This window comes from Protopterus annectens, chromosome 2.part1, assembly GCF_019279795.1.
Source record: "Protopterus annectens isolate FY-2018-M chromosome 2.part1, PAN1.0, whole genome shotgun sequence".
Lineage (NCBI taxonomy): Eukaryota > Metazoa > Chordata > Ceratodontiformes > Protopteridae > Protopterus > Protopterus annectens.
Genome location: NC_056729.1, coordinates 477764536 through 477780007, shown reverse-complemented (window position 1 = coordinate 477780007; position 15472 = coordinate 477764536). Strand labels below are relative to the sequence as shown.

The 15472-nt window shown below is 38.9% G+C and overlaps 1 protein-coding gene across 2 annotated transcripts in view; it reads right to left on the bottom strand.

The window, feature by feature from the left end:
- INPP4B (inositol polyphosphate-4-phosphatase type II B) overlaps positions 1-15472 on the bottom strand; it is a 4727932-nt gene that overhangs the window by 4068082 nt on the left and 644378 nt on the right. The window lies entirely within an intron of this gene.

Genomic DNA, 15472 nt, shown 5'->3' with positions numbered 1-15472 from the left:
GTGTGACATTGGATTAGTACAGTTTCCAGATAAAGTACCTTGCATGTATAAATTAATACAGAATTAAAGTGCACAAAGACAGGTATTATGGGAGAGTTAAGGTATTACACAGGGATGCAATCTTTTTTCAAAAGAGGATGCTGTGGCAGATTTTTATGTCAGGCTTTTATTGGATTTGTTAGTACACTGAAATACTAATGTACTAAAATTAAAATATTAATTTAGCACCTCCAAAGAACACTATGCCCTCTGTTAATTATCTGGCAAAAGTATGTTAGTAACCAAAAAAATGGAGGACATTTTTCATTTTTTTTTTCACTACATGAAAGATATGCTTTTTCTTCATTACTCACCATTACTGTTCATAAAATGGCACAGATAAACCTATCTATATCTAATTGTCATCATTACCATCCCCCATTTCCCCATTTTGTACATATGGTTCGGGGTGTCATGTCAACTGTTGCCTCAGTACCACCCTCCTACCTTCTTTGATGGTCATGCCTGGCTATCACAGGCCTTCTCTCATGCAATCCATTCATCACTTTGCTGGATGTCCTCATTTCCGCTTGCATTCTTGCTGTCTCTCCCAAATCTTCTTCATTAGGTTCCCAAACCACCATAATCTGTTCTCTTTGACCTACTCTGCAATTGGAGCTACTCTTGCTTCTGCACTGATGTCCTCATTGCTTTGTTTGTTCTATAGTGTACATCCTACCATGCATATCAGATACTTCATCTTCCTCACCTCTAGCTTCTTCAACAATTCTGCTTTTAATGCCCAGGTTTCTGTACCATGCAGTAGTACTGGTTGCGTCATTGTTTTGTACACCTTGCTTTTCAGCTTCTTTGGCAGTCTTATGTCATACACTAAACGTTGCTGGCTATAGCCCCTCTAATTCTAACTTTGGCCTCCTCATTCAGCCTCCCTTCTCCTCAACCACCCTCTCAGACACTTGAAATTGTTAATCTGTTATACTACTTTACCTTCTAATTCAATTTTCAGATTCTTCTAATTCCCCCATTTGTTACCATGACAACCATCTTATATATACTACGTTTCCTATCATGTGCCTCAAGTTTTGCATTCAGTTCCCAGATCATTTGCTGAAGTCCTTGTTCAGAGTTTGGTTGGAATGCCATATCATCTGCATATAATAGATTTGGTGATCTGCCCCTTTAGACCTATTTGTTGCTGTAGTCCATCACCATTATGAACAGCAGGATCTTAGTGCTGAACCCTGATACATGTCCACAATAACTGGGAATCTCACTACTTACTTGAACATTGTTCACTCTTGGGTCCTTGTACTTAGCCTGCACTAATTCAGATATCACCCTCTCCAGAACTTTCATGCAGTGAGTCAGGAGTTTGATACCTCTATATTGCCCGCAGTTATGAATGCCCCATTTGTTCTGATACACTGGCACTAGAATGCTTATTCTCCATTCTTCTGGGATATGCCTTGAACTCTTATGCTTTGGCTCCATTCAACTTCCATGTCTTCAGCCTAGTCTAGGGTTGTGATAGTGAGGGCAATGCGTGAATTCACACAGCAGTGACAACACAGCAAGAGCTTGGGTTGATAACGGAGGACTAGAATGTGTATATTGGGGCCAAAAGAACAGGATATGAAGGCTGTCTGGGTCCATTTGGCTGGGGCAACAGGAACTAAGAAGGAGAGGCCATTCTACAATTCTGTCTGGTAAATGACTCGATGTGGCTAACATGTGGTTTAGCTGAGAGATAATCACAAGTTGCCATACAAGAGTGACCAACATGTAACTAAGGCAGACTCCTCCTAGTAAGGAAAGGCCACTGGGGTAGAGTTAGTGATTGCCAGTAAAACAACAGGCCAAGATCAACAAAGACTAGGCTGAAGACCTGGAAGTTGACTGGAGCTAAAGCTCTAGAATTCATGGAAATACTCTGGGCCTAGCACCTCTCTGGAAGAAGAGGATATAGGTGGAATTGAAGAAGGCGGCAGCATCTCAAAAGAGCACACATGAAGACTATAGAACAAATTTGTGGCTGAGCCAGGTATGGAAATAAGGCGCATAAGAAAAGCTGGTGGAGAAATGAAAAAGTCAGGAGGCTATCAAAAGAACGAAGGAGTACAGGAAAAAGTATGAAAAAGAACAGAGGGACCAATCTAAAAAGGGATACTGGTTATTTAATACAGAGACTAAGTTACAATGGCAAAGGCATCAGAGGCACTCTACCACCTCCTGGAAAGTGCATATGGCACAAAGAAACTCTTATCAAGTTGCAAGCAAAGGCAGAAAAATAAAGAAGACAGTCATCAGACTTCATTCATAAGGGGGTTCCAGCAACAACCTGCTCACAGGTCTATAGGACATCAAAGGCAGATGGAAGAAGTACTTCCAGCAGCTTCTGAATTAAGGAAACCCCACAGAAGCCATACTGCTCCAGACACAACCTACAATGAAAAAGGAAGAGCCCACCCTAGAAGAAGTAGGAACAGCACTAAGGAAAATGTAGTCAGGTAAAGCAGCAGGCTCAGATGAGCTTACAACAGATACGATCAAGACGTTGGATAAGTCAGTGGAGAAATGGCTCCTTAGGGAACTCATAGCAGTGTGGAGAGAAAACTGTATCCCAGATGACTGGAGAATAAGCATTCTAGTGCTAACGTACAAGAACAAATGGGCATGACCATCACAAGAGGGGGCTAATGATTGGCAAGCATGAAGGGAAAAATCAACATACAAAATAAAAAGGTACAGTCATTCACCCTTCCAAAATCTAACATGCAGTGAGTTTAGAGATTGTAACCCATCCTGTACATGACACAACTGTATAGACCTATGAAAAGACAGTTTCCATAAGCAAAATGAATTTATAAATATCTGATATTGAAAAGTGCCAGTATACTATAAAAAATATTGTGTGATATTTTCTTATTACTGTATTGTAAATCAAATCCATTCTAGGCAGCAGTTTGAATAAATGAATTATTCACAATGAAAAGTGCTCCAGTACTGCCTAAAATTACTTCTGAGTAAATATAGTCTGTTTTACATTTTGCATATATCTTCAGACACATATTCTATCCGTTCACTTTGACAGGCACTGAAACAGACAGAATACTCTGATCAACTCAAATGCTAAGTGGGTGGTGAGTAATATTAAGCATGATAAAGGAAGTGCACACACACACACACACACACACACATACACATACACAGGCACACACACACACACACACACACACACACACACACACACACACACACACACACACACACACACACACACACACACACACACACACACACAGCCTCCCAACCCTATTCAGCAGTATCCCAATGTGTAGCGGACTAAGTGAATAACACAGTGAAGACTGCATGCAAACAAGATCTACTGCTCATGTTACCCTGCTTGCCACGTGTTCTTGAGATGCAGTATCTCAGGAATTGCTTGCTTATTTTGGAGCAAAACAAATGACTGCCCAGGACAGCTCTTCATTATTTTGGAGAGTTTCTCCCTTCCTCAATGTTATGTTACTGAGGAGTTCATATGTGTAAGTTCAATGTGTGTGTCTGTGTGTGTGGTGGGGTGGGGTGGACAAAAGAGGTCTGTCCCCTGTAAAATCACTTACTTTGAGCTGCTTGTTACCTCACAAGTAAAAATGTGGATTTTAGTTTTTTGTGATTAAGGAAGTGAGATGCAAAAAATCTAGTTGTAATCTCTCATAACAGAAGGCTTAGACGGAAAAGTATATAATAGCCTGCAGTACAAACAATATCCCCTGCTCTTCTAACCCATCTAGAAATATATAACATAGGTTCATAGTTACATAGGTATATACTAGGCTAAAGACCATTAGAGCCCACATAAGCCTAGCTGCGCAACTAAAATGTGACCCACAAATTTGATTTATATAGGAATGATTTACTGACTGCCTCTGTCCATTACAGACAAAGGTGTCAGATCAGGGGTGAATTTCTGATTTCCCATCCACTGGTCCAAGTCGCACTTAAACACGGATAGGGAGGAACTCTGCTTCATATGGATGGGGAACCTGTTTGAAAGAATAGAAATTATCTGAGAAACATAACTGTTTCACCAACATGTCCTATTTATTTCGCAAGCAAAATTTATTCTTTTAATCTAGTAGTTCTGATACTGCTTGTCTTGCAGATGTGTAAAAGGTTCATCAAAACAGGGTCCAGGGATGCCTTGTATGTCAGGCAAAGACCACCTCTTGGTAGTCTGTATGGTACAGAGTTAAAAGACAGGGCTTTGAGGTGATCAGCTTAGGACATTTTATTTACTCCCTATATTCTTTTTGTAAGTAACCTTTGAGAACATTTCAATTGCTGCATGTGTCTGACCAGGTACATACCAAATGGGGCATTATACTCTATGATGGGACTGATGAGGACTGAGTACAGTGGTACGATGACATCTCTGGACCTAGCTGCCATGCCTTTACTTATAAGATGAGGAACATAGAAGGATTTTCTTACTATCTTGGGCACATGCTAGTTGAAAACTGTTACTATCTACACGAGTTCCCAGATTCCAGACTAGTACATCAGCTTTTAGGGGTGTTTTATTGATGGCATAGTTACCCAGGGTGGCTAACTTCCTGAAAGGTACTATAATGCCCTTCTTGATACTGTCTTTTAAGCCATGGCTTTGGCACTAAGCATTCATCTGTGTTAGACCTCCCTGAAGGGTATTTTCATCTTGGGAGGATATGATGACTGCTCTAAGTTTGCAATTGTCTGCAAACTTTGTCAGCCAGATGCCTTTGACATTGGCTTAGACCTCCGATAAGTTGGTATCAAAGTGAAGCAAATCCAGCACAGAGCCCTGAGGGACTCCACTGGTGACTTTGTGGAGGTGACCTCACCAATCCTAACCACTTGGGTCCTATCCATGAGCCAGCTAGCTATCAGGCATATTATTAAGTGGTTTATGCCTAATTCCTTAATGTTGTTAACAATGTCCAAGTAGGCTATTGTACCAAATGCTTTAGCCAGATCTAGGTAGGTAGTATGCACTACTTTCCTATTATCCATTGACTTAGTGACCTTTCAAATCAGTCCACCAGGTTCAGTAAGCATGACCTTCCTTTGGCAAAGCTGAACTGGAATGGATCTCCTATGTCCTTCTTGTTAATTTCCTTGCTAATTCTTTCCATGACTTTGCAAATAAGACGAGTCAGACTAATGGGTTTGTAGTTTCCAGAAAAAAATTGAAGGTCCTCCCTTATGAAGGGGGATGGCTGTCACAGTCCTGCATTCTCATGGCACAAATTCTATTTTAAGACTATAGTTAAATAGTGACACCAGGGGTCAAGAAAAAACATATTTTAGGCTGTTCACGAGGCATCCCAGGATGTTATCAAGGCTCATTGAGGCTATGTTCATGGCTTTAGCGAGTTCAGCCATTACATGCTTCCTAATTATAGCTGGAGGGGTTATGTTTAAAGGTATTTCTTGGTGGATGCTTGGGGGATGAAGAGGGGAATGTTGGGACTGAATTTGTCTACTAACATTTTTGCTATAATGGTAGGCTTGGTGACAGTGGCACGATGAAGCACCAGTTCAGCACACTGTGGTGTGCTGCCCTTGAAGTTTCTGACACAGCTGAAGAAGACCTTAGAAGATCTTAACTTAAAAACTGGCCTTATTAGCCCTCTTAGCTGCCTATTTAGTTTGAGGAGATTGTTTTTATCTTTTTGGGAATTATCCTTCCTGATTTTTTGCCATCATTTATTTTTCCTTTTGTTGTAAATCCTATTTAATTTGGGATGCCACCAGGACATTTTGTTTCTGGGGCTAGTTCTAAGGTTTATTCTGGAAGGTAGACCAGCCTCTATGCAGCCACTGACATGGTTGTATAGTGTTAGACTAGGGTAGTTAGGATAGGTAGAATACCCTTTACAGGTACAAATAATTAATGTGGAATAATCAAGTAAAGAAAGAGCGAGCACCACACTGAGAGGTACAGCAGCTCTGTGTATATAACATTTCTGAATTTGACTAATTTTTAGACACATTTATCATAATGTTTTTACAAAGTTTCAATGTGATTCAAAAGCCAAAGGCATTTTGCTGTACATTTTATTTTATAGCAAAAAACTTAGAAATAAAATATTACTGATCACAGCTGTAGCAGAACTGTTTGTACTACAGCCTTCTTGTGTTCTTCACCTCCTACATTAGAATATGACACAAATGCAGTTTTAAAATATAACATCTTCTGACTTGTAGGTTTTGTCCCAGCTGAGTATATTGTAAACTGTCCAAAATTATAGCAGCTTTGTGAGTCCTCATAGATTTTTCATTTGTAGGGTTCCCCTATGAAATCTTCAATTACAAGATACAGAAATCAAAAAAGCTGATTACAAATGCCACAAATATCAAAAGGGCAAAATCTCCAGCTATAAGCAGTTTTTACATGGGTGCAAGATTCCCTGTATCCCTAAACCTACATATACCAATTCCACAATGACACAAACATGAAGAAAGAAGTCCCCCAAAACTAAGAAATCACTGACACAGCACATTTAGAAATTGCATTAATTTCCTGTGGGAGACCGTGAGTGTTATTCTCTTCCTTACGTCTTGTGATTTGGGCTCTTGATGCTCAAAATTAAGTTGGGCGCATTGCTCAATACTGAATTGGCCGCAGGGTCAGCTGTTTCAGTAATGTCACAAAATGACTACAAAGCATTTTCTGTATAGCAAAGCTGAACTCATCATACCAAGGGAAGCAGGATGAGAGCGAGAACCTATCAGTGAACTGTGGAATGGAGAAGGTAAGTACAAGTGACAGGGGATTAATGGGAAGTTGTTGCCAGCGGCATTAGAAAAGGCAGAGAGAGAAAGAAATTAGGTAAGTTAAAACCTGTATAGTATACTAGGGAGTAAATTAAAGGTATGGAAACTCGGGAAAAGTGTGGGGAGGGTGCAACCTAGAGGACTAAAGCTGAAATGCACCTGTGGAATCACCAGGGTAGATCCCTAGGCTGGATTAAGTTAAGGGGGAAAGTGGTGAAAGGTGGGCTACAGGAGGGCTAATATTGGTGGTACAGGGTGAAATTAGTGTTTAGCTGCTGGGTTTCCTGGCAAGGGAGCGTACTGAACAACTAGCAGGACTTTAGAAATCTTTAATAATACAAGGTTTAGCAGTGATTGTACATACTTTCTTCTGTTCTACTATGAAGACCTTAGTCCTTTTGCCAAACGGGGATGAGGGAAATATAGCTTATTTTGATTTTGGTTAGGTGTAAGCCTCTAGGCCAGGTGTAGTCACAGAGAGTAGTTCGGGGTTAGAAGGCGGGAAAAGAGGAGGGAATATAGAGAGAGAAATTGCACTTAGTTTAAACAGTAGCAGAGACACATTGGCTCAATCGTATATACTTTGTAATAGCACAGTGAAACACAAGTATTCAGAATAGCATGTTCATCATACTTTCTAACAAACTTTGCGGTAAAACAGTTAAACACAGGTATTCAGAGTAGCATTTACATCATACTTTCCAGTAAACCATACAAGTAAATGCACCTTAGTAAGCAGTTCTGAAAAATCGTTGGCCACTATAGTAACATACACAAAATCACAAAGAATTAGGTCCTCACATGCTTTAGAACAGGCGCACTACAGTAAAGCAATCCAGGGGAAAAACAAACAATCTGCTTCCTCTGAATGGGCAGTGTTATATGGGCTAGGTGTTATTTCAGTCGACTATACCTGAAAACAGCATCGGAAAAACGTTTTTGAGCTGGGTATTAATTAGGAAATCCCAAGCAAACACATGCAGAGGTTGGCGTTTTCCATTGTTTGTTTGCCTAACGCTCTCAGCGAGCACCAGTTAGTTGGTTATAGATTGTGATTCCCTTAGGACCAGCTGTGTGTTGCCCTTCCTTATACAGTTATCGCATGCTCATTATTTAAATATGAAGGTCCTTGCTGATTGTCTACCTTTTATATTGATGGAAATATAATGCTGGTAAATGTTAAAGTAATTAGACACACTGCAAGTTATAAGAATAAAATAGTGTGAAGGATGGAAGCAAAATAAATTCTGTACTTTAAACTATGGTACCTCATGGGCTAAGTCAGAAGGTTCCTTGGGGAGAGTTATTACAATAAGATAATTGTTTTAAACGTTATGTTTAAAATTTACTACCTGTGTGCGGTGTTTTATCTTTTAGAAGATTTTGTTAACCTAAGGTGCTAAGAATTTAATAAAACCTTTTTTACATATATGGTTGGTTGTTTCTTTACAACAAACAATGTATTTTTTCTTTGATAAAAAAAAAAAAAAACTCAACAAACTACAGGAATTGTAAGGAGATGAGAAATTGTTCTGTTTTTATTTTTAGAACTTCATCAGAAATAAATTCAGCAACACAACAGCCAGTTTTAAAATACCATTAAAAATCATGTGACCTGTTTTGTCAGGACACAATGAAGTAGCAATTTATCAATGAATGGACTTTTAAAATCATATGGCCCTGTATTGCAAATTGATAAAGTTAATGTACAGAAAAAATAATTTTATTTTAATAAATTATTCAAGAATGAATAAAAACAAATAAAACGTTCATAATCTCTGTGCTAATTAAAAGCTCTTGAGATTTATGTATTCATTTAGTCTTGTTTTGTTGTCTGCTGTCAGTCGGATCTGCCATTTGGCTTTCCAGCACTCTAGTAAAGCATTATTACTCCCTGTGAACTGCCTCTTAATGCATCTCTTTTTCATGTGAAAGGTATTCAGGCTCCTGTGATGGAGGTAATTGCTGACAAAGGTTTATTTTCTGTAAGATCTTATTGTTAACCACACCATTTGGTTGTTCAGTACTTAAGGAAATACCAAGGTTATATCAAGGCAGAAAGATCAATTTTGATTATATTCTACATTGCTCTTTGGTTTTAATTTTTAATTTAATAGTTTAATTTTATGTATCCATAGCTTTATTAGTGAACTAACAGTCCTCATCCAGCATTACAGTGGAAATTGTAAATGTATTCCTAGAACAGTGAAAAAGTAGTTGTAACCTTTGTACTACAAAACTGAGGTGGGTACTGGTGTCATTTGGTGTTATCAAGTTGCTTAACTGAGAAAGTTCAGACTAAGCAGAGCTTAGAAGCAACCCATTTCACAGGTTGTTGCTGTTCTGTTCCTCAACCAGAACTCACATTGCTACTAATGGAAACTGACATGCTAAGATCATGTGCATTATCTCCTATCACTTCCACAGAGTCCGGAAACATGGCCATAAACCTGGAAAGGCCGCCTGGTGTGGAAAGTTGTTATTCTGCACTCATTCACAATCCTCCACAGCATATCTCTCAAGTGTATCTCATTATAAGGAAAAGCTCCTCATTTTAGTCCTAAAATATTCATGTTCTTCACTTTTCCACATTGAAAAGGTTTGTCACACTTTCAGCATTGACTTGTTTAACTAATGCCAATAGTAAATTAAATGCCTGGTCATACTATTTCATCAAAATAACTTGTTATAACTGTAAAGTAGCACATTTAACCATCCTGTAAGCTTCCTGTTTCAAGTTGTTAGGAAGCTGTTAGAATACATTCCACGTTTTGCCCACTTGTTTCATGTGATAAGAGATAGTGTCCATCATTTTGGAGACGACTGAGAGCTATGCTTCACTTAGACAAACTGGGACTGTTTAGTTAGTCATCTTTTTTTAATTTGGGGCATCAACAGTAAATATTAATAAGAGCATGAAACAAAAGTAAAGTAAGTACTTCATATTTAAGGCAGGAGGAGTTGCATAACAGAAAAAGTAAATGTGCATGATTAATCTGTGACTAATTGCAAATACCTACTTCAGATTGATGTATTTTTAAGTTAATGTACAATACCTTGTATTTTGCCTTGTGTGAATAAAAGTGAAGCTGTGCACGTAAAGAAACATAAAAAAACAGTACAGCAGGCTCTCATGTTCCTTATATGTTTATTTATTGTTTGTTAAGTGTCTGTAAACTAATACAGTCACTTTGACATGCTCATTATCCACATTTTGATTGCTGGTTGCTAAATAATACAACTTGGGGGGAAAAGAACATTCATTAACAGATACTATGGTTTTGCTCTTGCCCCAAGGTGCATCAACCTTGCTTGGATTTGATTATGTAAAATTCAAGGATTTGGCAGATTAAGCTCCCTGTATGTGGAGTTTTGGAGGTTTTTCCTTTGCACCACCAAGAAAAAGATCCAGTTTTGAAAAGTGTATTGATCACTTTGTTTGCAATCGTTTCAAATTTCAGTAAGCATTAAATGGCCTGATTTGGATTAGGAGACATAGAAATGAGCTGCATGCTGAAAGGTTGGAATGCTAACTTGTTTTTTTACATAAGTTTTTTGTTATCTGAATAAAATCCTTTGGAAACGAGCTGGGTTGTTAGTTAGTTAGCCACTGTCAGTATGGAATCAGTCTAACTTAAGTAAACTGACTCTTACATTAAGAGCTATAATACTTACCTTATAGCTTTAGGACACCTTAGGAAACCTTGTAAACTGCAATAGTCCCGCTACGTTCACCCTCGCTACGCTCCTGCTCTCTTTGCTCCCCTCCCTGCCCCCAATTCCCTTCCGCCCCCAGTACCTCTAAATTTAAAGTACTATAGCCACTCCTCCACTTTCTAGATCCTATCTGCTTTCATCTGAGATAATTCCTCCCATGCCCATTCTTCTACCTACATTTTAATAGCACCTATTAGCTTTCATCTGGCATTCTCCCATCCCCCTTCCAGTACCTTCACCACTCTATCTTCTGGTGTTGCATCACCAGGTAAAACAGTTCCTTAACAGTTCCTTAACTCACTAGCTGAATCACAAATAATGACATACTCCTCTTTACTACCCCTCTTGTTCGCACCATACCTCCTTACCTTGTATGAAAAACAGTTTCTCACGGGATTTCAGGTCCCGAAAGGCCATACTATCACCCCAGCTGTAAATCCTCCCACCTCCAACCATACTTACAGTACCAGTCCTATCCAACATCTTGTTCAGTCTATCAACATCTCAATCCCAGGCACATTAGCTCTAGATCCAAACACTACCACAAACTAATAAATAAATTCCTGAAGTTCATCAGCAAGTATAGACTTAACCTAATACTTGGTGGTGATATTCACCCCAACCCTGGCCCACCCACTTCAGATACACATACCCCATATACTTGCAATCTAAGCTACAAACCTACAATTAATAGGCCAACTAACTTTCTCCTAGCCTGTCATCTCAATATTAGAAGCATTAATAACAAGGTACATGAATTGCATGCACTTCTGGATGTCCACTCCCCTGAGATTCTCTGTTTATCTGAAATCTGGTTAAAACCTAACACTACAGACAATGAAGTGTTACCACCTGGGTACAACATACACAGGCTGGATCGTGCTTCCAGGAAGGGGAGTGGGATAGCTGTACTCTATAAATCTGAGTTGAATGTCACCATAGATGTTAATACAACCACCTCAGATTAGTAACTCAGAGATTCTTGCCACCAAATTGCAACTTAATAAAAATAAATGCATTGATATCATCTGTATGTACATTCCCCCCAGGTAACAATATATCTACATTTGAAGATATCCTGTACTGGCTATCATGTCACTACCCCCAAGAAACCCTACTACTTGGAGACTTTAACATAGACTGTGGCACCTGTTCCTCAGAATCCCCAACCACCCATATTAACCTGCATGCATTTACACAAATCATATCCACCCCTACCAGGATAGGTAAACCCAACCAAAAAGAAAGCATACTTGACTGGGTACTCATAAATAGTCACCCTCAACTGTGCACCTCTGGTACCCTGCCTGATGGCCTAAGCGATCACCTTCTCACATATGCAATTAAGCACAAAGCCATTAATTCCCAACAACCCTTACTCAGAAAGGTTAGAAACAATAAAAACTTTGACCCTGCCAAATTCCAACAAGAACTAAACTCATGTAATTGGTCTATTCTAAAACACCTCCCCTTAGAGGAAGCAGTAGCATACTTTAACAACAAATTCCTTGAAATCCTTGATTTGCATGCACCTGTTCGTTCAAAGAGAACAAAGGCAAAAACTGTGCCATGGCTTTCTAAAGAGTCTAAACTCAAAATTACCCTTAGAAACAAAGTATGGGCTTTATGGCATTCTTCTAAAGACCCCCAAGATCAAGTTAAATACAAGCAATCCAGGAATGAAACTAAAAAATCCATTTTACAAGACAAAAAAACAATACTACTGTAATTTACAGACAGCAAATCAAAATAACCCTCAGACGTTTTGGGCAGGTTTAAATAATCTACTACATCCTGGACAAACTTCAACCCCAATCCCTGCTGCTACTATGGATAAAATCCCTGAAGATGTTTCTGACAGTTTTAACCGATTCTTTACTGAGACTATTCAAGCCCTAGCTAGCCAACTACCTCCTAGCTCCCCTGGTCCTGAAAGTACCACCCCTAGAAACCTATTCACGTTCAGTTTCAACCAGGCGCCACTTCACTTATACGTATCTTGATCAAAAAATTAAAACCCACTATACTTTCTGCTGATCAACTCCCTGCCGAGTACCTACAGAAATCAGCTGATGCTATTGCTTACCCTGTCTCAATACTAATCAATTGAACCACAGTAGAAGCTAAAATTCCTACCATCTGGAAAATATCCTATGTAATACCACTTCACAAAGGAGGCAGCTCTACTGAATTCTCCAATTATAGGCCAATAGCTATACTCTCTCCACTTGCAAAGATTATGGAAAAATGTATTCATAGACAACTCATGCACCACCTAATCCAGAATCACCCTATGGCAGACACTCAGCATGGCTTCCGTCCTCATCACAGCACTACTTCAGCCCTCCTAGCCTTTACCAACACCATAAACCATAATCACAACAATAATTATATATCCACAGCCCTCTTCTTGGATCTTTCCAAGGCATTCGATATGGTTGATCACCAACTTTTAATCCACATCCTGCAAACATTCTGTCTAGATACTAGAGCCCTTCAATGGTTTCAGTCCTACCTGAATGGTCGACAGCAGGCTGTCCTCTGGCAGAACGAACTTTCTAATCTTCTACCTAACACCCTTGGAGTACCACAAGGCTCTATACTAGGGCCCTTACTGTTCCCCATCTTCATTAACGACCTTTATACTGTCATCCCAAAAGTCAGCTGTATCCAATATGCTGATGACTCTACTCTGATTTGCTTGGACACATCTCCAATAGAGTTATGGTCAGCTACCCAGACCACCTTTAATACAATAGAAAACTGGGTTTCTGAACGTCGTCTGATCCTAAATCCCAAAAAAACTAAAATGCTGTTATTTTCACTAACACGTAGGTCTACCGCTTTCACCTTTACCATAAATTCAAATGATGGCACAATAATCGCCCCTGACCCCTCTACAAAACTATTAGGTGTCATCATGGATAATAATCTAATATTCAACCTACATGTTAACCAAACTATCAAAACCATCAATAAAAAACTAGGGTCACTTTACAGAATAAAAGCCTTCCTAACCCCTCCAGCTAAAATTGCCATGGCTCGCTCTCACCTTCTTTCAACCCTTCTGTATGCATCCCCTCTACTCTCAAATTTAAACAAGACTGTCCTTAACAAACTCTCAGTTTGCTACAACCACATTGCCAGGTTTGCCACTGGGCTGCCTTTTAGGACACATCATTGCATCAATCTAAATCAGCTTGGGTGGCTTGAACTACCCAGCCTAATCCAGTATAACCAACTGATTATGGCCTATAAAATCCTCTATAATCTGGACAATACTCCTGCACTTAAAAATATTATCACCCCCTATAACAATCCTTGACCGCTTCAATCCTCTAACAAACTACTAATTCAGACTAGCAAAATTAATAACACAGCCGGTGACTCTCTCTTTGCAAACTCTGTAAGTAGACCCTGGAACTCTCTTCCAGCTGATATTACCTTACTTTCTACCTTAGGTCAATTTAAAACTAGACTCAAACAACATTTGGCACTTAACTGGCTATGTCAATGTATCAAGCCTGGCTAACTCTCTAGAATGTGTAAAAATCTGTTAATCAGTTTACTGTGTAATTTAATTTAATCCTGACTTACGCTCGGGATTAACTCTAACCTGTGGAACTTGTTTAACTTGCTTACTTATGTAATCACTGTAAACAGACTGTTTGTAATATGTAATGCTGGTATTATGTAATGCTGTATCTGCTTACCCTTAGAGCTTTTCTCCCCGGGCCTCCGCTGAAAATGGACATGCATCCAGTCAGACTATCCCGGTCAACAAATGCAAAATAAAAATAAATAAATAAAAATAAATATCTTATCTTATTATAGAGAGTATTAGAATAATTTTTATAAACACTGGTAACACTGCAAATCTACTTTCACAGAGCTCTTGAGAACTGTATAAAGCAGATATCAACTGTTACAGAATCAATGACTATCTCTACAGTCACATGCCTATATGGAAATAAGCTGGCATTGTTACACTTCTTATAATATGTTGGGTTACAGGCGTCACTAACCATTCTTTAATGCATGTTACTTTCCTTGCTTTTTCTTTCTGAATGGTATGAATGCCACTCATTAAAATGAAAAATGCAAGTCTAACTGTGGTGCCATTTAACATGGTGATTGCAATTACTGTGAAAATGCAAATTGCATAACAGGAGGCATATATTTAACGTAGCTCTGCACACTGCCAGGAGGGAAGGCAAAGATTATAGCCATTTTCTGAGCTATTACCATCAGCTCTATCACTGCAGATGGACTGAACTGGATTGCCTTTGCAACCAGCTGAGCCTCACAGATCAACTGAAATGTTGAGTGTGAAATGGTTCTATTCAGGTAGATATCACCACTGGATATCTGGAGATGGCATTAGTGGTGATGTCTGCTTTTTCTGAAGTTTCACTTTACTATTATGCAATATGTCAACTCAGATTTCATAACAACTAAAAGATGCATTCTGCTGTGGAGAATATAACAGAATACAACACATTCCCTGTCTCTGTAGAAGCAGTAACAACTCAGATTCACACACACACACACACACACACACACACACACACACACACACACACACACACACACACACACACACACATACACTGAAACTTTTACTAAAAACACAGGACAGGATTTAGTTCATAACAAAATAAACAAAAAAAAAATCACAAAAGGTTGCAGAGGCTGACTAACATATTTTCATTATTATTCATGTAACAAAGTTAAAAAGTAAAGCTGTGTTATTTTCTGTTTTATTTTTCTTAAGAAAAGAATTGTGAAATTGCAGTGAAAACATTTTTATTACACTGTGCAGGAATTTCTGTTTTTAGTACTTAGATGAGCATTTTCAGTAAATACAGGTGATAAAGTAATTGTTCTGGCAAGCTGAACTCTGCAGACCAATGGCATTTACATGGCTGGATTTAAC